We start from the raw sequence: 25,537 nt of genomic DNA on the forward strand, positions 1-25,537 counted from the left end.
TGCCAGATCACGTAGATGTGTGACCAGACTTTGTCTAAGGTCATCTTGTGTATATAGTACTTTGACTCTAAACTCTGACTATAATCTGAGAACTAAAAAACTCCCTCTATGCCCCCCCCCCCCCCGATTCAAACTTGTGCTCTAGCACAAAATCTTAACAGCAGTTTCACGGGCTCTTCTATCAACTGATTGCCACATCTGCCACGTGTAACATACAAATGAGAAGTTGTTCTGCCTTAACATTAATGAGGTCAGTTATTAAGGTTTTGTGCTAGAGCACAAGTTTGATGAAGTTGGGGTAGATACTGCTTTTCTCTGTTATCAGTGGTGGTGTATGTAATGTGAAAATGTCAAGGAATGCAGAAGACTTTCCTTTAACTTTTCACAGTTTTGAGTAGAGGGAAATATTCTGGTACAACCTTACCTTTCAAGGTAATGCACATTGGAAACAATAATTTCAGCTATACATACAAAATGATGGGGTCTAAATTAGCTATTACCACACAAGAAAGAGATATTAGAGTCAGCATGGATAGTTCTCTGAAAATGTCTGCTCAGTATGCAGTGGCAGTCCAAAAAGCTAACAGAATGTTTGGAATCCTTAGGAAAGGGATAGATAAAACGAAATATCATCATCAGGGGTCACCTAATTAATAGGCAGCAGGTATAAAAGAAACATAAGGATGTATTGTTTTACACAACGCACAGTCAATGGGTGGAACTCATTGCCCAGGGATATGTGAAGGCCAAAAGTATTGCCTGCTCTGTTCATTCCCTCTGGGGCACCTGGCATTGGCCACTCTCAGAAGACAGGATACTGGGCTAAATAGACCTCTGGTCTGACCCAGTATGGCCACTCTTATGTACAGTAACTCCTCACTTAACGTTGTAGTTATGTTCCTGAAAAATGCGACTTTAAGTGAAACGATATTAAGCGAATCCAATTTCCCCATAAGAATGAATATAAATGGGGGGGAGGTTAAGTTCCAGGGAATTTTTTTTTTTTTTTTTGCTATACAGTACAGTACTATAGTTGGGAGGTGCCCCTGCCTTACCCCACACAGGCACAGCCCACTGGCACTGGAGACAATGAGGCAGGCAAGGAGGCTGGAAGTGCTGTCGGCTAGAAGAAGCACATTGCACAGCAGCAGTGGCCGCTTCCCCTACTCTGCAAGCACCCGGGGCGGAGGGCTCAACCCTCGGCCTGCCCATGCTACCCCTTCCCTCAAGCCTCCACCCTTAACCCACCTCTTCTTCCCCTCCCCTTTACTCCGCATGCTGCGTTCTCGCTCCTCCCCCCTCCCTCCCCTGCCTCCTGCCCGCGGCAATCAGCTGGCTTGCAGCGTTCGGGGGGGGGGGGAGGAGCGAGGACATGGTGCGCAGCCTCCCCCTCTCTCCCCTGCCTCCTTAACCCCACAAGCCAGGTGATTGCTGCGAGCAGGAGGCAAGGGGGGGGAGAGGTGCCCCACATTCTCACTCCTCCCCCCTCCCTCCTGCCTGTGGCAATCCACTGGCTTACAATGTTCAGGGGGCAGGAGGGAGGGGGAGGAGCGAGGACTCGGCGTGCAGGCTCCCCCCTCGTTCCCCTGCCTCCTGCCCATGGCAGTCAGCTGGTTTGCGGTGTTCAGGAGGCAGGGGAGGAAGGGGCAGAAGGCGGGGGAGGAGGGGGAAGTTGCTGATCCGCGGGGTCTGCCGGCGGGCAGGAGGTGCTGTGTGGGGGCATAGGGGAGCTGATAGTGGGGCTGCCAGTTTTGGACAAAGCAGGCAGCCAAACGACGTTATAGCGAAACATTGCACAACTTTAAATGGAGCATGTTCTGTAATTGAGCAGGGACGTAAGATTGAAACAACGTTAAGCAAGAGGACATTAAGTGGGGAGTTAGTGTATAACTGGGTTTAAAAAAATTATTAGCCTTTTTATAGTTTTTGCAGGTGTAAGAACACCTCTTTGTTCTTACTGTGGAAAATTACAGCAAAATGGAGTCTGGAGTCACATGGGCAAGTTCCTGCATACTTTGCTGAGTTACAAGGCATATTTGCCTTCTCTCCATGGGTCAATTGTATAGCTGATGGTCCTTAATCGGCCATCAAGCAGGCTAGGCAGAGCTAACACCCACTTGTCTGGGAGGTTTCCCAAAAGCATAGCATAAGTTTGAAATACAGACAGTACAGAGCCAATATTTATAACTTCAACTACAAAATTGATATACATAGCTACGCAGCATAATCATAACCAGCAAACCATAACCTTGTCTTAGACACCTAATTTGACACCCCCCCCTTTATACAAGATGTGGTGACACTACAGGACTTTGGTTGCAACCATGTTCTATATGGTCCCAGATTATATCAATAACATCACAACTGGTGCCGGAAATTTTTCCCTTAGCAGTACCCGTAGTGGGGGAGCACCACTGCGGTCCCTGAAGTGGCGCAGGTATATCGCGCCATAAAGGGGGCTGCGTGCTCTCCCCACCCTCAGTTCCTTCTTGCCGCCAGTGAAGGTAGTCGGAACTTTGTGCTCCAGCCTTGGCTGCAGCGCTTCTAGCCTTAGTGGTACTTGTTCGTCAATAGACAGCTTCTCTAGTTAGTAGCCTGGCTTGGGGCAAGCCCCGTGCCCCAGGTTTCAAGTCGTGCAACTCCTGTCACAATTCCTTGCCCAGAAGCGATCCGCACGCCGAGTGTCTTCGCTGTCTGGGCAAGTCTCACATAAGTGAGAGGTGCAAAATTTGCAAATCATTTAAGCCCTGGACTAAACGCGAACGCGAGATCCATCTCCAGGCCCTCCTTATGGAATCAGCATTGGCCCCGGCATCGCCGCGCCGACCCAACCCGGCCCCGGGTACCGTGTCATCAGTGCGGAGCAAAGCCCCGTCCACCAGTCGGCACCGCTTCCCGGCCAAGAAGCAGGGCAAATCCCAGCAACACCATGAGAAGGACAGGGGTGAGGCTGGATCTGAGTTGGCCAGCCCACGATCCCCGTCGGGGCCCAGACCTCTGACTCGTGCAGAGCAGAGCAGTCCAGCCCTGTCTGCGCATACCTCCCCATTGATATGGGTCCCCTCCATGCCGGAGGCAACCCAGGTGGCGCGTGACGTCCTTGCCATGCCGGTACCGAGCGGGCCATCCGAGGTGAGGCCCCGGTCCCAAGGGAAACCACCGTTGGGCTCCCAACCCTCACTGGCTATGTCGGTCGTGGAGACCTCCGTCCGGTCTGCCGGGCCCTCCCATAGCCCCAGACATATCTCCACTCCGTTGTGAGGGTCGCCTGGGAGTGAATCGCCTGAGTCGTCCTTGACCCACAGAGGCAGCAGGCGCAGGCATGGGAAGTGTCAATGCTCCGTGTCGAGTGAGAGCGGATCTCGACACCGACAGCACCACCGATCATATCGCGATGATCACCATGTTCAGAGTGCATCCCGGCACTCGCCGGCACCGCAACGTCGCGCCCGGAGTCACCGTAGGGAGTCCAGGGATACGACCTCCGACGTCTACTCCTATTGGTCATTGAGGTCGAAGTCCCATGGCAGGAGCCAAAGGAGACGGCACCAGTCGAGCCGCTCCTACAGCACCGTGCGATCCTCGGCCACCTCTGCCTCGGCTCCCAGATGCCCCTCCCCGGGCCGCACTATTCCCCAGGAACAGATAACCCTGGTGGGACCCCAGGCAGCGCAGTGGCAAGGGACACCCTGGCAAGGACAGTGGGCATCGTGGCCCCAGGCGCCTGCACCACCGAGGCCCCGCTTCGTGGCTGGGGCATCTCAAGGCCACTCTGCGTCCCTGCCTCGGCACCGAGGGCAGTCCCTGCAACCAGACCCTGACATGGACTGTGGCATACCAGCACCGCCCGATGCTCTCAGGACCGTCCCGGTCACCCTGCAGGCACCGATGAGTCCATAGCGGCACCGCCTCCTCCTTCTCAAGAGGATTTCAAGGCGTACCAGGAGTTCCTCCGGCGTGTAGCCGCCAACCTACACCTGCAGGCAGAGGAGATGGAGGAACTATCGGACAATCTTTTCAATGTCCTTTCCTCCTCGGCACTGGGCCGCATGGCACTGCCACTTCACCAGGGGGTGGCAAACATCTCCGTGGGCCTATAGCAAACCCCGGCCTCCCTCCCGCCTATCTCTAAGAAGGCGGAACGTAAATACTTCGTGCCAACAAAATGGCACGAGTATCTTTACACCCACCCCTCTCCAAACTCTTTGATGGTGTGTCGGTCAACCATCATGAGCGGCACAGTCAGCCCGCACTGACCCCGAAGGATAAGGAGCCCATGAGCCTGGACATGTTTGGCAAAAAGGTTTATTCCTCAGCCAGTTTCCAACTCAGGGTGGCAAACTACCAAGCCCTCCTGAGTCGCTTTGACTTTAACTTGTGGGGCTCTTTGCCAAAATTCGAGCCCTCCCTCCAAGAGCAAGATAGGAAGGAGTTCAAAGCGCTGCTTGACGAGGGTACAGCGGCAGCGAAAGCAGCTCTCCAGGCCGCCTCAGACGCAGCTGACATGGCAGCTTGTTCGATGGTCACGGCTATCTTCATGAGGCGGGCATCCTGGCTTTACCTGTCAGGGCTGTCGGTGGAGTCCTAGTCTATAATGCAGGACCTGCCATTTGATGGCAAAGCGTTATTTGCAGACCAGACAGACACCCGTCTTCACGGGATGAAGGACTCCCGCACCACCCTGCAGACATTTGGTCTGTATGTCCCACCGGCCAAGGATAAGCCCAGACTGCAGCCCTCAGCTCCCACGACATGGGGCAGATACGAACCCTCGCCTAAGAGGCAGAGGGAGCAGAGGCGTCGGTCCCAACGCCAATCCCATTCGGCCCCATGACCTGGACCCTCGAAGGCCAAGAGGCCAGGGAAACGGCGTTTTTGACTCGTTGCAGGGCGTCACTGGGCCTGTTGCCAGGGTACCCCCCGCCCAGTTAATAAAGTTGAGTTTTACCAACCATTTATCTGCCTTCCGACTGCAATGGTCCCGTATAACATCGGACCGATGGGTCCTCAGCACCATCTCCCAAGGGTACAGGTTGCAGTTCGTTTCGCCCCCTTCCCACCATCCCGCGTCCCGGTAGCCGGCCGGGGACCTGGAGTATGCCCTCCTCCTCAGCCAGGAGGTAGAGCGCCTGCTCTCCCTGGGAGCTGTGGAGAGGGTACCTCGGGAATTCCAGGGCAAGGGATTTTACTCCAGGTATTTCCTCATCCCGAAGGCGAAAGGCGGGCTTCGGCCCATCCTCAATCTGGGAATCTCAACCAGTTCCTGGTTCGTTGCAAATTCCGCATGGTGTCCCTGGCCTCTATTTTCCCGTCCCTAGACCCGGGGGATTGGTTTACGGCTTTAGACCTCCAGGATGCGTACTTTCACATCCACTTTTTCGAGAGTCACAGGCGCTTCCTCGTTTCCTGGTTGGTCAGGACCACTACCAGTTTACGGTCCTCCCCTTCGGCCTTTCTACTTCCCCCAGGGTCTTTACAAAGTGTATGGTGGTGGTGGCGGCCCACCTCAGGAGGAAAGGGCTGCAGATCTTCCAGTACCTCGACGACTGGCTGCTCCATGGCAAGTCTCGGTCTCAGGTGCACAAGCAGATGGACTTCCTGCTAAACACCTGCGCAGCTCTAGGCTTAGTGGTAAACAAGGAGAAATCCACGTTAGTCCCAGTTCAGCGCATAAACTTCATAGGAGCGCTGTTAGACTCCTGGCTAGCCACGGCCTCCCTCCCAAGGGACAGATTCGAGACGCTCAAAACTCTCGTCGCCTCGGTCACGGCTTTTCTGGTAACTACGACACGAGTGTGCCTTCAAATCCTAGGCCATATGGCAGCATGCACCTCTGTGGTGCGACATGCCAGGTTCAGGATGAGACCCCTTCAGCTTTGACTGGCCTCCCGGTACTCCCAGGCCAGGAACGGCCTGGACAAGGTCGTCACGGTGCCACCAACGGTGGTGGCAGACCTGCAATAGTGGTCTCTCCCGAGCAACATGCTTCAGGGTATTCCCTTCCGAGATCCCCCTCCCTCACTAGATCTAGTGTCAGATGCCTCGGACCTGGACTGGGGAGCCCACGTTGGGGGCTTCAGGACCCAGGGTATATAGTCATCCGAGGAACTGACCCTGCACATAAATGTCAGGGAGCTCAGGGCAGTGCGCCTGGCGTGCGTGGCCTTCCGCCAGCACATAGAGGGGAAGGTGGTCAGAGTCCTCATGGACAATACCACCGCAATGTATTATGTCAACAAGCAAGGGGGCATGCGCTCCCGGGCCTTATGCCAGGAAGCCCAGCTCCTGTGGGAGTCTGTATAGCCCACAACATCCTCCTGCAGGTTTTTTACCTGCCCAGCAAGAGCAACACGCTCGCAGATCAGCTGAGCAGAGTTTTCTCCCAGCAGCACGAGTGGTCCCTGCACAGGGAGGTGGCCAGGTGGATCTTCCTACAGTGGGGCACTTTCCAGGTAGACCTGTTTGCCACCGCCCAGAATCGCCTGTGTCCCAGATTCTGCTCCAGGGCGGGATAGGGCGATATCAGACGCGTTCCTTCTCCATGGTCGGGGCCCCTGTTGTATGCCTTCCCGCTCTTCCCCCTCATAGGCAGGGTCCTACAGAAGGTGAAGTCAGACGGGGTGCGGGTTAACCTCATAGCCCCGGACTGGGCCCATCAACATTGGTACGGGACCTTACTACAACTCCTAGCGGGCCCCCCTCGCAGGCTGCCGCTCCGCCCGGACCTCCTCTCCCAGGAGGAAGGTTGTCTCCTCCTCCCCAACCTGGCCCCACTCCACTTGACAGCGTGGCTGCTCCGTGGTTGAATGAGGAGGAAGGGAGATGTTCTGAAGATGTCAGACTGGTCCTGCTGGAGAGTAGGAAATCCTTCACACGTCGAACCTACCTGGCCAAATGGTAATGGTTCTCTATGTGGGCGAGGGATAGAGGTTCAGCTCCGTCATCTGCATCTATCCAGCTTGTCCTCGATTACCTCCTGTCCCTTAGGACTCAAGGGCTGGCGCCCTCCTCGATCAGGGTGCATGTGGCGGCCATTTCAGCTTTCCACCCCCTGGTGCAGGGCCTTTCGGTGTTTTCACATCACATGACGTCCCTGTTTCTAAAAGGGTTAGATCGGGCATTCCCTTATGCCAGACCCCCAGTCCCGCTCTGGGACCTGAACCTAGTGCTCTCCCGCCTCACAGGGCCTCCTTTCAAGCCTTTAGCCACATGTTCGTGGTCCCACTTATCATGGAAAGTGGCATTCTTAGTGACTATCACCTCAGCCTGCCGGGTCTCCAAGCTCAGGGCCCTGACCTCTGAACCACCGTATACGGTCTTCCATAAGGACCAGGTTCAGCTGTGCCCTCACCCTGCATTTTTGCTGAATGTAGTCTCGGCTTTTCACATGGATCAGGATATTTTCCTCCCGGTCCTCTGCCCTAAGCCCCATTCATCTAATGAGGAACACCACCTGCACATGTTAGATGTGTGCAGAGTGCTGGCCTTTTACCTGGACAGAACCAGGCCATTTAGAAAGTCCCCCCAGCTATTTATTGCATCGGCCGAGCGCATGGGGGGGTGACGAGTTTCCACTCAGCGGATTTTCTGCTGGATCACCTCGTCCATTCGCACCTGTTACGACCTGGCAGGGGTTCCCCCACCTCCTATAGTGAAGGCTCATTCAATGAGAGCTCAGGCCTCATCAGTGGCTTATGTGGTTCACGTCCCTATTCAGGACATATATAGGGCTGCTACGTGGTCTTCTGTCCACACTTTCTCCTCGCACTATGCAATCGTCTCCCAAACGCGGGATGACGCAGGGTTTGGTAGGGCAGTACTCCGCCCGGGTAACCCTTAAAACTTAAGACTTAAAACTCCTACCCGCCTCCATCAGGTATAGCTTGGAGTCACCTATAGTGGAATACACATGAGCAATCACTCGAAGAAGAAAGGACAGTTACCTGTTCCGTAACTGGCGTTCTTCGAGATGTGTTGCTCAAGTGTATTCCACATCCCGGCCTCCTTCCCCTCTGTCGGAGTTGTCTGGCAAGAAGGAACTGAGGGTGGGGGGAGCACGCAGCCCCCTTTATGGCGTGATATACCGGCGCCACTTCAGGGGTTGCAGCGGTGCTCCCCCACTATGGGTACGGCTAAGGGAGAAACTTCCGGCACCGGTGCACGGGGCGAGCACGCACACCTATAGTGGAATACACCTGAGCAACACATCTCGAAGAACGTCAGTTACGGAACAGGTAACTGTCCTTTTTCATCCCAAATGCTGCCCCCTTTTCCACATTTGTGGCAGGCCCTTGCCACACAACTTCTTCCTTCCCACTGCACACACCACTGAGGATGCCTGGGAGTCAGCAAAGGGGCGACTGCATGTGTGTGGTGGCCAGTTGTACAAAGGTCACTCCTGGTTTTACCCCATTCAGTAACAATTAGGCCTGGGCAATAAGAGAAGCTGAGGCCATAGAATCTCTGTAGTGCCTTATCTCCAGGGCCAGCTCTGGCTTTTTTGCCGCCCAAGCAAAAAAGCCTCCCACCGCCCCCCCCCCCTCCCAGCACGGCAGGGGAGGGCAGCGAGCCCGGCCAGCGCTCCACTCTCCCCGGCGGCCAGAGTGCCAGGGGGAGGGCAGCGAGCCGACCGGGGCTCCGCTCTCCCCGGCAGCCAGAGTGCCAGGGGGAGGGCGGCGAGCCGGCCGGGGCTCCGCTCTCCCCGGCGGCTGGAGCACCGGGGGCAGGGCAGAGAGCCTGGCCGGGGAGCTTGACCGGGGCTCCGCTCTCCCCGGCGGTGAGCCTGGCTGGGGCTCCGCTCTCCCCGGAGGCCGGAGCGCCGGGGGGAGGGCGGCGAGCCCGGCCGGGGCTCCGCTCTCCCCAGCGGCGAGCCCGGCCAGGGCTCCGCTCTCCCCGGCGGCCGGAGCGCCCGGGGGTAGGGCGGCGAGCCCGGCTGGGGCTCCGCTCTCCCCGGCGGCTGGAGCGCCGGGGGGAGGGCAGCAAATCGGCCGGGGCTCCGCTCTCCCCGGCGGCCGGAGCACCGCGCCACCCCCCTCCAGGTGCCGCCCCAAGCACAAGCCCTGGAGCCGGCCCTGCTTATCTCTGAGCTGGAATAGAGGCTTCTGAGTGACTGCTCTTATTCCAAGGTCTTACCAAAGGAGTCTTTTCCCTCTCATGCAATTCACCAGCACCTAGTCCACACTTTTAAAATAGTCAGTTTTAGATTTGAATGGTGAACTCAAAGGAAAAAAGAAAACTCCATTGTTGAATGCCTACATTAACCACACTAAGGGTACATCTACACTACAGCGGGGAGTCGATTTAAGATACGCAAATTCAGCTACGTGAATAGCATAGCTGAATTTGACGTATTGCAGCTGACTTACTCCGTTGTGAGGACGGCGACAAAATCGACTTCTGCCGCTTTTTGTCGGCGGCGCTTACTACCACCTCCGCTGGTGGAGTTAGAGCGCCGATTCGGGGATCGATTGTCGCGTCCCGATGGGACGCGATAAATCAATCCCCGAGAGGTCGATTTCTACCCGCCGATTCAGGCGGGTAGTATAGACCAGACCTTTGAGATTTCAATACAATAATTACAAGTTAACTCTCCTTTCAAGTTACACATCCTTTATCACTGTGTCCATTTAACTCCGGCACCACTGTAAATCCTGATCATGCCCCATGCTGGTAATTATCTGTCCCATCTCTCAGAAAGCCTTTCTGGGGCATGGAGCCATTTCATATAAAGTAAGGAAAGTGTTTATTATACAACACATTTTCAAAGTTTTCCTTATGTCTTGTACTCTATAAAATACTATTCAAGAAAGGCAAAATTGTCTAATAGAATGGTTAGTGTAAGTCCTAAATACTCTTTAAAAATGTGTATAATATAGTTTAGTTCTAAATTAAGAAAAAGAGCCTTTTGAACAAAAGTAATATCTTGGCACATGGTTTTTTTGACTCAACTCTTTTTCAGCTCATGTTATCCAGCGTTAATTCTTAAATGCAGTGATGAAACAATGGCTTTTTACAGCTATTAATGAAAAAAGAATCAAAAGTCCTCCAAAGAGCAAACAGTGTTGTACTAAATATTTTTATACTGAAATACAGTATGAAGCTTATCTCAAACAAATGTTACTGTCTTGGTGAGTTCAGAAAGTATTTGAACCATATATTTGCTTGTCTTTACTGTAAATGTCTCATCCAGGGTGGATGGTTCTGTTTTCCATCTTTGGATGATTGAGAACAGCACTTTACTGTGAGAAGTACAGATTTAAGAATTAAGGTCTGGTGATGGATGCACAATATATATTTAGAGTTGGCATTTCTTTAATTCTGGAAGAAGCCTCTGTTGGTAAACCCTCCTAAAACAGCTTAGCTGTTGTCTAATTGTGTTCTACAAAGTTTTGGAAATGTCATAAGTTCTTTGAATGTGTTGCAGATGGACTAAGTTCCAACATTCCTGAAGGAATACAGTGTGCAATAATAATCAAGTTTTCTATCAAAGCATTGTTTGTGTTATTACAATGGATGGCAGTAACTTAGGATATGTCTACGCTGCCATTGGGACAACACGTGTAGTCATACCTGAGCTAACTGTGACCAAGCTAACTGGCTAAAAATAGCGGAGCTGTGATGGCATGGGATAGCCATGAGAGTAAATATCTAAGGTTCTAGACAGGATTGTATTCAGGTGGCTAGCCACTCCTCCTGCTCATGCCGCTGCAGCTACACTGTTATTTTTAATGAAGTAGCTTGATCATAGCTAGCTCGGCTATGTCTACACATGCAACAGTCATGCCTCCCTAGACATACTATTAGTATGAATTTCCTTTATATTTTAGACAAGGACAATCTAGCCTTCATATTGCAGAATGTCCATCCAACCAACTTCATTTATACCAATCTTTAGGCCTGCAACCACTTTTCCAGATTACTTAAATTTGTGCAGGACTGTGTCTCTCTTTGAAACTTTTTGGTTTTAATTACTGACATTAACGAAGTACTGTCCTTCAAGCAAATAAAATATTTGTTACACAAAAGTGACATATTAGCCATCTCATACTTCCACCTCCATTTTACTGTCCACAAGTTTGTCCACCCCAACTTCGATTTCTGGCAAATGGTCTAAAGCCAAAGGCATCTAGAGAATTCCAGTGAGCATAGTGTATGATTATCTTTCTACACCCTAGGTTATGAGTTACCATTGCATCAAAATGCATTAGATTCCAAGGTCAACATGTGATATACACAGCAAAGTTTTAATTAATGTCTTTGTCTATAAGCATGTTATATTATCAAATAAAGAAGATGAAAAGGCTGTTAATATACAACACAGGGTTATTAGCCTTAAATCATACACTTAATACTGTGAAAAGCGTGGGACTATCCATCAGTGGCTACTGTACTCTGCTACTGTGTAATCCAAGATGGTCCTATACATTCTTTGGCTATAATTTAAACTCAAGTACAGTATATGTTAAATATCATTTATTATTTTCACTATAGGGTTACAAGTTGTGAGAGAGAACCCTCAATATTGATGCAAAAATTATATTAAAATGAATATAACTTATTTTTCTTTTAGGTTTCTACAAGTTTGTTTCCGCCTTTACTGAATATTGAGATATAGTTACAAGTATCAGAGTAGTAGCCGTGTTAATCTGTATCCGCAAAAAGAACAGGAGTACTTGTGGCACCTTAGAGACTAACAAATTTATTGTAGCATAAGCTTTCGTGGGCTACAGCTCACTTCATCGGATGCCTGTAGTGGAAAATACAGAAGGAAAACACACACACACACACACACACACACACCATGAAACAATGGTGTTACCATACACATTATAAGGAGAGTGATCAGTTAAGGTGAGCTGTTGTCAGCAGGAGAGAAAAATAACTATTTGTCGTGGTAATGAAAATGGCCCATTTCCAGCACTTGACAAGGAGATATAAGGAACTGGGAGGGGGAGATAAGCATCGGGAAATAGTTTTACTTTGTGTAATGGCCCATCCACTCCCAGTCTTTATTCAAATAAATTTGTTAGTCTCAAAGGTGCCACAAGTTACAAGTATGTTATACCAGGATACTTGAAAATATAAGAATATATATTATGTTTAGCTAGTTATGTACAAAGTGCTCAGACTAATCAATGAAATTCAAAAAGGTTATGCTTTTTGTCTCCCAAGGACAAGCAAATGTTCGCAATATAACCCTTCCTTAGTCATAAAATGTTTACTATTCCAAGTGTGTTTACACAGACTGTGGGATGCAGCTTTATAACTTCTATTTAACTTTAATATTGTATACCATGTTTTGAAATATGTATATAAGGTAATTACTATGATTCAGGCTTTGTATAGAATATTTGGTCTGTAATTACAAATTACATTTGTATACTGCAAATCGTGGGTTATAAATCTAGAAACCATTTGATCAAAAAGCAAATAAGCCAATCAGCGTGTCTTATCAAAGACTAGGACACATCTGTCTTGTATAAGATATCAGTTTAGTGTAGATATGATCTTTATCTCAATAAAATAGATTTTGTAGTGTATTTGTTTGAGGGGAAAAGCCCTTGCTATGTAAAAGAATGCAAGAATATTTTTATTCAAAAAACTCCAAAAGAAGTAATGCTTAGGATGTGTTATCAAAGCTATAAACCAAGTCATAAAAGTGAGTCTTGTAGCCCTCATCTTTGCAAAGAGAAATCTTAGTTTACAGAAGATACTGATTACTTCCAACTCATATTTCCACTTGAGTGAAATCTTTTATTGTTTCTCAAATGCTTAAGATGTCATAAGCTTCTCTTTAAATGCATATTTGCAAATATTCTGTATTTAAATGCAACCCTTCATATAATAACTGCCTGATATTGTTATATGAGTAGTAGGATGTTTTATGTACAAATATAGCAATGTCATTTAATGCTAACCTAGTTACTAATGTAAGAAGCCTTTTAAGTATAGAATATTTATGTTAATAGCAAATTAATTAATTACTGGCAGTGCACAAGCAAACCCTCACTCAACTCCAGAAGACAAGAATCCTCTCTCCAAAAATTATTATAAGAATCAACTTTTTAATTATTAAAGCTTAAGACTTTGTATGAGTTATTTGATTTGACTGATTTGAGAAGTTTGGACCTTGGAAAACAGAATTTCATTTCATGTCAAACCTTAATAAAATTTTAAAATATCTCACAAAATGTACTGAACAAAAAGGAAGTTAAAACTAACTTTAAACATTACCTGATGTTTTCCTGCCACAAGAAGAACAAAAGCAATTAGAAATGTTGCATATTCAGGAACTAAGCCAACCATGATGCCAATGAAAGAGTGACAGCATCCAACTTTGAATCTAAACGTGCCTGAAAGAGATGTGTTTCTTGGAAATAGGAAGGATGAGAAGAGTATAAAACTCTGAAGTGAGTGCCCCTCACATACACACATCCCCTCTGCTACACTGCTTAGACAGCAAGCACTCCACAACTCTTTATGTCCTTCTCTACAAACAAGCTGCCACTGACAGAAAAGAAAAACAGAAGAGTCAAGAAGAAATGAAACCAAGGAAAACCTCCCCCAGACTTCAGCATGGATTGGTGAGAGCAAGTTAACTAAGATGCTGCCCAGCAATTAAATTTAAACTTGTGTAATGATTTTATTGTGATATTGAAGTGCTGTTGTAACTTAAGATACTAAGTTCTCCTATTACTCACCAGATGGTTAGAACATGTGTTCCTGGAAAGGAGACAGGGGCTAAACATTGGTAAGTGGAGAAATACTGTGATTTAATTGGATTTAAAATTAATATTTGTAGTGGGCATGTCTCAAGACTAAGTAACTGATTTAAATATTTTCTTCAGTTTCATATGATTTAGTTAAGATTGGTTACTTTTCTCATCTATAAACTGACTGCACCTCTACCCCGACATAATGCAGTCCTATATAACGCGAATTCGGATATAACGCAATAAAGCAGCGCTCCGGGGGACAGGGCTGCTTTACCTTGTTATATCTGAATTTGTGTTACCGCAAGCGGTTCCTCTGCACCCACGTTACTTGCTGCGGCCCTCCCCGGGGCCCCCCCGCCCCAGCTCACCTCCATTCCGCCGCCATTTTCCCCCCTCCCTCCCAGGCTTGCTGCGCCAATCAGCTGTTTGGCACGGCAAGCCTGGGAGGGACGGTGGAGAAGCGGAGCTGCCGCATGCTCCTGGGAGGAGGCGGAGGCAGAGTGGAGGTGAGCTGGGGTGTGGGGGCCGCAGCAAGTAAGGGGAGGCGCAGAGGAACTACTCTCCGCTCCCCGCCCCAGCTCACCTCGGCTCCGCCGCTGCCTCCTCCTCCTCCCACGAGCACACCGCTCAGCTCCGCTTCTCCTCCCTCCCTCCCAGGCTTGCCATGCCAAACAGCCACATGCCTCTCTTGTAGCCAGCTGTTTGAATAGGCGCTCATACAGCTCGTGATCATTGTGGTAGGATCAGCAGAGAGAGGACATCTAGAGAGCTCTGGTTGCTGAGAAGTAACCTTTTTAAAAAGCTTCATCATTGATTCAGTCCTGTATGTGGACCCACAGTTGTCCTGGGAGTGTCATAAACAAACATCATGTTCTGGTGTGCTAGATCTTGCATTTATATATCTGTACTTTACATTAGTTGACTCTAACTAGACAACTAGTGAATTATGGTGAAATTATGCCTTAAGTGTCTCTTCCACACAAGGGTCAAAAGTGAGATGGAGATCCTTGCTTTTGCGAGGATTGGATCCTACCAGCAGATTATCAGTAGGGTGGAAAGATGGCTGCCGGCCCCTTACATTTCTAAATGAAGGTCACTTTTCAAGATACACAGTGTAGTTATGGTATCATAGTTCTCAATTATGTCTAAGGTTTAACTTCTGAACCAAGTACTTTGTCATATTTTTTGTTTGTTAGTGAAAAACAGCTTACACTCTGTGGACAGAATCTCTACAAAGTTCAGAGGGGTGGTATGAGAAGAATGTGAGAAAGTACTGGTTGAAAAGTTAGAGCTTCATTTTACTGTCAGTAAATATTACTTGTTCAGAGCATCTATGCAGCACTTGCTCTATCTTTGGGCCTAGTGAAGCTGGACCGTGGTGTTCCACTTCTGTGAAGGGGTCTGTGAAAATTATCTCTCATTTAGTCTGAAATAGCATTCTATTGTCCACTAAACACTTCTGTCTTGGTGGGTGTCCATCAAGTATCTTCTAAACTATTTAGTCCTTGTTTAAGCCAGCAAATGCCTTTTATAAATTGGCATGGAATTTGGGAAGCTTGCTCAGGTCATGTATATTGTCAGCTTCACCGATTGTGATTCACTGTGCTACCGTGGCAAATGCAGGCTATGAGCCAAGTCAGCTATTTATATTTATAGCAAGAGCCAGATCCTCAGCTGGTTTAAATTGGAACAGGCAGTGGAGCTATTCCAGTTTACACTACCTGAGGATATGCCCCATAGTTTTAACTTTTAATTTAATCTCACAGTTCTAATGTAAAGTACTATTTTACTAGTTTAACGACATAATTTTAGAGCCCTGATGCCACTGAAGATTGAAAGGACCTAAATTCATAGAATCTCTCAAAGATTTAATCTACCAGAGTATTCTGAGTCTGCCCCCATAGGTTCTTGAACCAACGTTAAGCTCCTTTTTATTGTCTAAGAAAGAAAACCAGCAAATTAAATACTTCTAAAGATATGACTAATACATTCCTAAAACATAACAGGTTTCAGGGTAGCAGCCGTGTTAGTCTGTATCATCAAAAAAAACTGGAGTACTTGTGGCACCTTAGAGACTAACAAATTTATTAGAGCATAAGCTTTTGTGGGTTGCAGCCCACGAAAGCTTATGCTCTAATAAATTTGTTAGTCTCTAGAGTGCCACAAGTACTCCTGTTCTTTTTAAAACATAACAGAAGTTCCAGTTAATGTTATGATTAATACATTGACACCAAGCTGTTTATATGTCCCAATCAGACACCACAAAGTGCATTTTTATTTTTGTTCAGTGCAGTGCTAAAATGGACTTATGGGCTCTGCCACTCTCATCTTGGCTGCTATACCTAGATGGCCCAGTGCATCAGCAGAAACATTCTGGTGAGCAGCTCCAGGTTGGGTGAATGTCTGATAGGATAGATCCTGTGTCAGCTCTGCCTGGCTCAGCAGAGTTCTCCAATAGCATTCTGGGCAACAAATGCGTAGTCAGACTCATCATTCATCACGCCAAAGAAAAAGCCAAGATTGTGTCTGTGACGGATTGGATCACAGAAACCCCCTGGGAACTGCCAACTGATGTGCCAAGACTACTTCTGCCCCTGCTTTCCCTGCCAGCTTGGGACTCCAGCACCCTGTCTTGTTGAGCCAGACATGCCAGTCTGCTCCAACACAGAGCCAGGGTCTGAACCACGTGCCCCAAAGCTGCAGACTTAACTGAAAGCAACTTACAGAAGTGTTCCTGTCTTTAACAGTCAGATGCCCAACTCCCAATGGGGTCCAAACCCCAAATAAATCCGTTTTACCCTGTATAACGCTTATACAGGGTAAACTCATGAATTATTCGCCCTCTATAACACTGATAGATATGCACAGCTGGTTGTCCCCCCCCCCCAGGTATTAATACATACTCTTGGTTAATTAATAAGTAAAAGGTGATTTTATTAAATACAGAAAGTAGGATTTAAGTGATTCCAAGTAGTAACAGACAGAACAAAGTGAATTACCAAGCAAAATAAAATAGAACACGCAATGTCTTTCTTATGTCTAAGAAAACTGAATATAGATGATAACCTCACCCAGTAAGCTTCCTTTTAGAGACTAGTCTCCTTCTAGTCTGGGTCCAGCAATCACTCACACCCCCTGTAGTTACTGTCCTTTGTTCCAGTTTCTTTCAGGTATCCTTGGGGGTGGAGAGGCTATCTCTTTAGCCAGCTGAAGACCAAATGGAAGGGTCTCCCACAGGCTTAAATAGACTTTCTCTTGGGGTGGAGACCCCCTCGTCTCCCCTATGCAAAGTCCAGCTCCAAGATGCAGTTTTGGAGTAACATGGGCAAGTCACATGTCCATGCATGACTCAGTTTTTACAGGCAGCAGCCATGGCTTACCTGCTACCTTGAACGTCCTCATGTAGACTTCTTATGTGGAGTGGAGCCTCCCAAGATCCATTGTCCCTTAAGTGCTTCTTGATTGGGCACTTAATTTGCACATTCCTTTCTCAAGAACCTGACCAAATGCTTTACAAAGGCTACTTAGAAATCAAGCAAATATACAGCCACTATTCCTAACTTCAAGTACAAAAATGACACATGCATACAAATAGGAGGAATGTATTCAGTAGATCATAACCTTTACATAGATATGTTACATGGCATATGTAGCATAAAACATATTTCAGTTATATATATACATTCATAAGCATATTTCCATGAAACTTTATGGGGTACACTGTCACAGTGTCCATTTTGTGAATCTGATCTCACTCAAAACCAACTGGACTACCCTCTCTGCCAGGGCTAGCAGCCCACCCTTGACTGGCAGAGACTTGAGGGTTGCATGTCAGATGACACCAACCAGTCCAGCTATGGATCAGATACTTCAGATCTGAGGTATAGCTGGGACAGGTGAAGATGCCACATAAGGCTTTTTCTTGAAACCTATTTCCAGAGACGATATTCCCACCTGGTATTCTCCCCCATGGAAGTTTCCCTCAAAGGCCAGCGCCAGCTCCTAACCCACAGCCATATAAAAGAGGTTATGTGGGAAGAGCTATTAGTTATTGGGCTTCTTGAAGCAGCGTAAGTAGCAAAGGACATAAGTAGCAGCTAAGCATGAAATCAACTCTTCCCAATCCACCCACCCTTAGCCTCATGTGACCACACCAAGATGACCAAGGGTGACCAAAGGGGTACTGTAGAATCCAAATCCAACTAATCTTTTAGACTCAAAGAGAAAAATCTTTCCTCAGCTGTTCAACTAAATAACAGCTTGTACGTGACTTTTGGTTCCTTTTATAGCTGATCTAAGGGTGAAGCTCAGCAAATCAGACACTTCAGTCCTTATGACCTGAGATGTTTTAGAGAGAAAATTCTAGGGTGGTAGCCCTAGCAAGAGCTACTCCTGAGGCTCCCATCTCCAAGGTATATTTCCATGAGGCCAGTCATCAGGATTAAGACCCTTCTTATTCTAGCAGACTTGATAAGATTGTGACTAAAGTTCAGCATCACCTGATGCGAAATTCAGCTTTCCTATGTCCTTCTCCAAGTTTCACACATTTCCTAAAAAACAAAGTTGAACTCTACATTGCTTCTTAAGTTTTCTGCTATAAAAAAATCCCATAGGAAGGCAATGTATCTCCTTCTGACCCTAGGCACAAAGAAATAGATAATTATTTTTACAGCCTAAAATTACTTCCACGCAGCTTAACATGCCCTTTGCTTTTCAAGACCTCCTCCTGTTGTTGTTTAGCTATTTCCCTAAGGCATCTCTCCAGGAAACTAAAAGTTGTTGGATTTCTATCTCATGGAGAGCTCAGTTTGCATTTGACACAGTCATGGTTTTTCCTCAAAGTTTTTGCATATTCATGGTGGTTAATGTGATTTACAAAATGGTACCGTGCCTTAGACCTGGGACTCTTAGACACAACTACTTGTCTGTTTCTTGGGGAGAGTAGGTGTTTTATGGAACCTTGAAACAAACCTTTAAGAACTAGCTGAAAATAAGTGCTTCCTCTCAGTAACCAAACTGGACAAATCAGACTTCCCACATCTTCTCTTAAAAGGGAAAGCTCTCCTACAGATCATTGGTGAATTATCTGAAGTGCAAATATAGGAGCAGGTGCCAGCAGAGTGACTAACAGTCTAAAGTCATTACTAGTGTGGTGTGGGCACCCTGGTTAATTGAGTGGACCCCAAATTCCAAGTTATGCTTAAAGGTGGAGAACCACACTTGCCTTCCAAAGCCCAACTTCTGGGGAGGCAGGAATTAACACCATAAACAAATACTGCACTCATATATAATGTTAATGACTTTAGATTGGCAGGGCCAAAACCTCAGTTGGTAAAAGGGACCATTCAGAGTCTCCTATGGGGTGTCATACCTACCATCCCATAATTGTACAATGTACTGAGTCCGGCATGCTTAATTACACAAAGTACTAATATCTTACCCGATAGACTCCAACCAGTCCCCCAGTTCCCCTCTCTGTCCCAAAACAGTTTGCGGTGGTCACTCAGGTTTGGGTATGGTGAGAGCTCAGAGTGGTGAATCCCAGTCCCTGCTGTATCCCCAAACATCTATCCCAGTAGTCACCATGCTGGTCAGGGCTTCTGCAACTGGCTGTGGCTGAGTCCCCGGCTTGCTCTTGGATCAGCCTTTTAGCACAAAGTTCAGGAAGCATTTGGGTCTGCTCCCAGCAGCGTAAATAGCATGGTGTACTCTCTACCCAAGCCTGCAGTCTTCTCTAGTTAGTTCAGAACTGACCAGGCAGCTGGCAACCAATTCCCTTCCCAATTTGGGCAGAGCTGAGCTCTTGCTCTGGAGTGACATTGTTCTCTTCTAATGGAAAGTGAGCCAACAGCAGGGAGCCAGGAGTGGGATTTTCTCCCTGTTCTTTAGGCCAGTGGTTCTCAACCAAGGGTACGCATACCCCTGGGGGGTACACAGAGATCTTCTAGGGGGTACATCAACTCATCTAGACATTTGCCTAGTTTTACAACAGGTTACAGATAAAGCATAGTGAACTCAGTACAAATTAAAATTTCATACAGACAAAATGAGAAAGTACTGTAAGCAATTTATAAGAAAGTAAGTAATAGTGTGCTGTGACACATTTGTATTTTTTATCTCTGGTTTTGTAAGCAAGTAGTTTTTAAGTAAGGTGAAACTTGGGGTACCAAGACAAATCAGACTTCAGGAAGAGGTACCGTATTCTGGAAAGGTTGCTCTAGGCACTGCTCTAGGCAACTGGGTCTCTGGGATGGAGGGACCAGCTCCCTTCTCTGCCACCCCCAATGAATTAGAAGTTCTGGGACTAGGGCTGGCCTTTTCACCATGTCAGTGTGAAGTTGGTGGCTCCACACTAGAAAAGTCAACCTAGACCCAGAGTTTTTCTCATGGCACCAAAGGAAGCACTTGGCAGTTTGCTTCCCTTCCCCTAGATGCTGCTCTGGGATTTCAGCATTCATCCAAGAATTTCAGAAAATTAGTCAGAGTCAATTTTCCTATAAATTCCCTCAAGCCTAAACTCCAGGAGACCCAACTGGGGGTTAATTTATGACATCAGCAGGGCAAGCTCAGACATTCTCAGGAAAGCATCATCAAGAGTCAGTGGTTAGGCAGGTTAAACTGGGCACCCAGAAACTGCAGCACCCAAAATTAGTGAGTGCTTTTGCAAATGTAGGTCTTAATGTCTCTATTTCTCAAGTTCCCCAGTGGTAAAGTGGTAATGATACTTACCCACTTTTTTAAATTGTTTTAAGAGCTACCATAGCTCTCAAAGTACTGTACTGAGCGCTTAATGTTACTATGGCTGAACAGTATTGTGTACACTGAGTCCTTCTTGTTACTTTGTTGTGTGTAAATATGTGACTATGAGCAGCATTTCTCCACCCAACACATGTATATAAACAAATGTGCACAGTTTTCTTTCTTAAAGTGTATATTGAGGCCCAGAAATCACTGCTGTGATTTCATATTTGGCCTCTTGATCATCTATGCTGAGATTTGACTGTAATCTAAAGATTAATGAGCTAGTGCTGAGTCAAGATGGCTGGCTGGCTGGCCTTGGATAAGTATTTTTAGTAATATATGTCCATCCCATTTATTTGATTACTATGAAAAAAAAAGTTAGAGCACTTAATAATTGTTAGACATTTCTGCTTTTTCCAAGAGCATGAAGGTTACCTTTCGTTCAGCAGAGCTGACAACTTCAGCTTTGATTTCATTTCAAGCAATTATGCTGTCCATTGCTCTTTAAACATTAGATATTTACCAGATGAGACAGGTGTTCTCAAAAGTTTTCATACAGTGGACCATATCATTCTAAACAGATTGGCCCATGGAAAACTTTCCTCCCATTCATAATCAGGCATAGCACTGCCCTTCCCATTTGCAATCAAATAACATCCCTAGGCAATTACAGAAATTGCTTTGTAGACAAATCATATCTGGAAAGTGATGTACTTTTGGAACTGGAACACAGGTATGGGGCTGGCACCTTGTTAAAGCTATAGCGGCACAGATCACTTGCAAATGTGCTATGGACCACATTTTGGGAACCTCCTGAATTAATCTTTCTAGAATCTTCAGCCTATTCTGCAGATATTTAATATGTTTTGAAAGAGTCACCTCCTGCCCCTTGCAGCAAAGGTGGATCTGAACTTCATAATAAATAGATTGAAGTTAAAGTCTTTGTTCTTAAAACTATTGAGGCTCTTTTACAAATGCTTAATTTAAATTTATAGTTACTGCTAAATTATATTGAATTTGTTTATACGAACACTTTGTATACAGGTTAGCATCTCCCCACTCCAAACTTTCTAATCAGAAACCTGGGTCAGATTAAAGGAGATTCAATTAAGATAGGTGGGAGACGGGGTTATATTCTCCAGATAATGCAAATGCATGGTGAAGATTTCTCCATCGCTGTAGCAATTTACAAGTAATCGATCTATTGTAGGGTGGATTCTGCAGTACAGTAACTACTTCAAGAATGTCCTACCTTTGCATTAACTGAGAAATACCAGTTTCCCAACTGAAATAATTAAAGTCCTCAGCTTCTTGTAGTCTTTTTTACTTTTGAAAACTGAAAGGACAAAACACTGAAGGCTAAATTCTCCACCCTACCTAAGGTGCAGATAATGGAGCTTTAGGGAGCTGGTCACAGCTCCCTGATGCTATGCTGCATGGCTCCAGCATAAATTAGAGCTACTGAGGAGCACTGCAGTCAGGTCCCTGACACAGGTGACCTTATGCCAATGGACAATCTGGTATAACAGATTTTCACTCCACCATTCCCCTCCCTGGACCAGCAACCCCCACCATCCCTCTACAGTGAGCACTGTGGCCTGAACTCAGCAGGATGTATCTAATCAGTATCATAAAGCAGCGGAGTATGTGTCTGAGAGACAGATGTCAATACTCTGCCACCCTAAGAATTTTTCTTATTTCAAGATGTCTCACAGTGAGAACCCCTTATACCACTAACAGTTGCTAACAATAGTCCCACTGAACTCTGAGATGACTCCTGCAAGTACTTGCTTACCAATGGGCATAAGGGATAACAATCTTGCTCATTGAGGGAGTATGGAACTTTGAGTAAAGAGCTCCTGAGTTCTATTCCTAGTTTTCCTAAAGATTTGTGTGTGGCCCTGCATAACTCACTTACCTTCTGTTTCCTTCTCTCTAAAATGGCCTAAACCTTAGAGCAGGGGTGGACCAACTTTAATTGTAAACTGAGCCCATTTGTAAGGAGGTCACTAAGAAAACTTCAACATGGGACTGTGTGGTACCATTTCTACAGAGTGCCTTTCTGAAGAAGAATTACAATTTCTCAATTGCTTTGGTTTTGACACACAATTAGTATGAGACTAAAGGGCTTTTAGGGTGACATCAACAGGACTCCACTGGGAATTTCATGGGCATGCCTGCATGATTCAGCCACCTGATTCCATTAATATATCAAAACTTTTTTAAACTAGTGTGGCTCAGTCCAAAGCAGATATTTTGTTATCTGAGATGTTAGAGATATTGAGTATCTTAATGTTTGTACATTAGGTACGATACAAATTTCCTAAAGGTATTTGGCATTACAAGACACCTGTTTGGCCTTCATTTAGAACTCATGTGTCTGTCACATGGTAGGATATAAGGTCAAGTGATATTTTGGGCCTGATCCTAGGTTCCTTACACATCTAAAACGTCCACTGTATTCTGTGTTTATATGAGGAACCCAAGCTACACCTTAATCTTTCAGAGGGGTAGCCGTGTTAGTCTGAATCTGTAAAAAGCAACAGAGGGTCCTGTGGCACCTTTGAGACTAACAGAAGTACTGGGAGCATAAGCTTTCGTGGGTAAGAACCTCACTTCTTTGGATGCAAGTCAGACTTCAGACTTGCATCTGAAGAAGTGAGGTTCTTACCCACGAAAGCTTATGCTCCCAGTACTTCTGTTAGTCTCAAAGGTGCCACAGGACCCTCTGTTGCTTTTTACCTTAATCTTTGTTTCTGAATCCCTGCACTGTATAAGACACAGGTGTTCATAACAAAACCATGATTATAAGGAGTATAATAGCATTCATGTTATATGGCATATTTTTTATCAAATTATTGTTACAAAGTTATTTTGAGTGTATTTAACAGGTGAACATCTAAAAATATAGGACCACATAGCAATGACCTTTTTAGTACCACTTTGCAATCCCTTTTTAAGTGCATTTACTATGTTTGTTTGATGGCACTGGTGGTGAAGGGAGGGTATTCCTTCCCACCTAATTCTATGAAAAAGCTCTGATATAATGTAATGCAAAATAATCTTTCTGTGAAATTTTTCAACCCAGCTATAGAATTCTATGTCAAGCATACAATTCTGTATTAACAGTTCTATTGAGCAGATATCATTCTTGATTAAATTCAGTGGGGGGTTATAGTAAGTTTTACAGGACTCTATTTAATCTCTATGGAATCCTAGTGGCTTCTTTCTTTATTGTTTTCTGTAAGACTTTTGCATAACAAAATGTTTATAATTTTAATTTTTCTTTTGTCATCCTTCTACATTTTGTGTCTCTGGAGATTGCTGATGATCTGAACAGTGGTGAGAAGGAAGGATGGTTTGCGGTTAAGGTATGTTGGGCACATTAGTCAATCTTTCTGTGCTTCAGATTCCCATCTGTAAAAGGGGGATAATACTTTCCTCAGAGAGTTGTTGTGAGGATAAATCTATAAATACTCAGGAGGAATTCAGGTGGTGGGAGCCATAGGAGCACTTAGATAGTGGAAAGTGCACTACTGATTGCTGAACAATCAGAAAACATTACTGGAACTAAATCTTGCTTCAAAAAAATTACTGGTTCAGAGACAGAGATCTGGAATGGATGATATAGTATAGAGAACAATGAAGATAATTCTTGGTTTGTGGCTGGAACTGAAATAGCTATGTACTTAGCCACAGCAAAAATTTCTGGAAGCCAGAATAAATAGATTCCAGCTTTTTCTAGGTCCTTCCTTTGAAAAATAACTACACATACATAGCTGCCAACTTCTGTTGGCTCAGTTAATAGTCTTCTTGCAAACATAACTCTAACTCTCCATTAGTGATTACAATAGGTTTTCTTTGTCTCTATATGGTTGTTTCGTATCTCACTGGAGCTAGCTCAGCCCACTCCCAATTACATTTTTATAGTTTAGGAAATGACAAGCCTTGTGATTCTGGGCATCGGTCCCGCTTTTAAAATAGAACATAGCCTTTTCTGTTTACATGAAAGGTGTGCTAAACCTAAGGCTGTAGTCTGCTGTTAAAATTTAATATCAGCAACAAAGAGTGATGTTTAATTAGTAAATATACTAAATCACCCCTTTTTTCACCCATTGATAAGACAAAATATACTTTCACTCATCCTGCTTCCCTAGCATTTGGTTCATATTTGGCTCATAAGTTTGTTCTGAGATAGTAAGTAGGCACCACTGAATGAAGAATAAATCTTTGCCCCAATGTGCACATTGTTTATATAGAAGGGAGTTCAAATCTCCCCGATGGAGGATGTTCTCTCAGGGACATACTCTATTAGCACTGCATTAGCAAAGTAATTCTTGAGCCTGCTCTGTATGCACCTGTATTACTAGCATCTCTTTAAGCAGAAATTAATCAATTTACAAAGTGATGTGCGACTATTTAATCATGTGCAACTTCTGAGGATTTTCAGTTCTCAACATACTGCAATGATATATGTACTTTGGAACATAATACTATACTTTTGTACTTCCAAAATAATAAAAACTAAAAATACAGTGGTGGTTCTTTCCGTGGTTGGTACAATGTGGTGTGGTGTGGAGGAGGAAAAGCTGGCAGACGCATGTGGGAACAAAACTAAGGAGCTGTATGGACAATGCTGGAAATGTTAACATATGCCACCAATTTGTTCTGCCTGTAATAGTGGATTCAGTTATTCTTCTCTTCCCAATAAGATCAGTATTGGCCTCATCCAATGCCTGATGAAATTACTGGAAAAACTCTTATTGATTAAAATTTGCTTTGGATTGGACCATAGTAATATACCAGGAATTGGACATATCCCATTGCATAAGACAAACTGTATTGCATATGCATGGTATTTGGTTTTTTTTATATCAGGTTTATGAACAATTGTGGAATTATTCAAAAATAGGATGCACACGTTTTTTCTCACACTTTATTGAAGTTAACTGAGAATGTTATTGTTTTGGAAGCACTTTTTTAATATTGAAACAACTTCTCTTATTTCAGCTTTCCTCTTGCATATTCTCTGTTTAACCTGAAGTTCACTCAATCCTCTGTAAAATTCAAGAAATATTGTT

General features: G+C 45.6%; 1 long non-coding RNA gene across 1 annotated transcript; it reads left to right on the forward strand.

Annotated features, from left to right (window-relative positions):
• Positions 1-168: 168 nt before the first annotated feature.
• On the forward strand, positions 169-24,185 carry LOC117880661. Its single transcript, XR_004646569.1, has 3 exons — positions 169-250; positions 13,704-13,750; positions 23,777-24,185. It is a non-coding gene; the product is annotated as an uncharacterized LOC117880661 (long non-coding RNA).
• Positions 24,186-25,537: the final 1,352 nt, after the last annotated feature.

This window comes from Trachemys scripta, chromosome 7, assembly GCF_013100865.1.
Source record: "Trachemys scripta elegans isolate TJP31775 chromosome 7, CAS_Tse_1.0, whole genome shotgun sequence".
Classification (NCBI taxonomy): Eukaryota; Metazoa; Chordata; order Testudines; family Emydidae; genus Trachemys; species Trachemys scripta.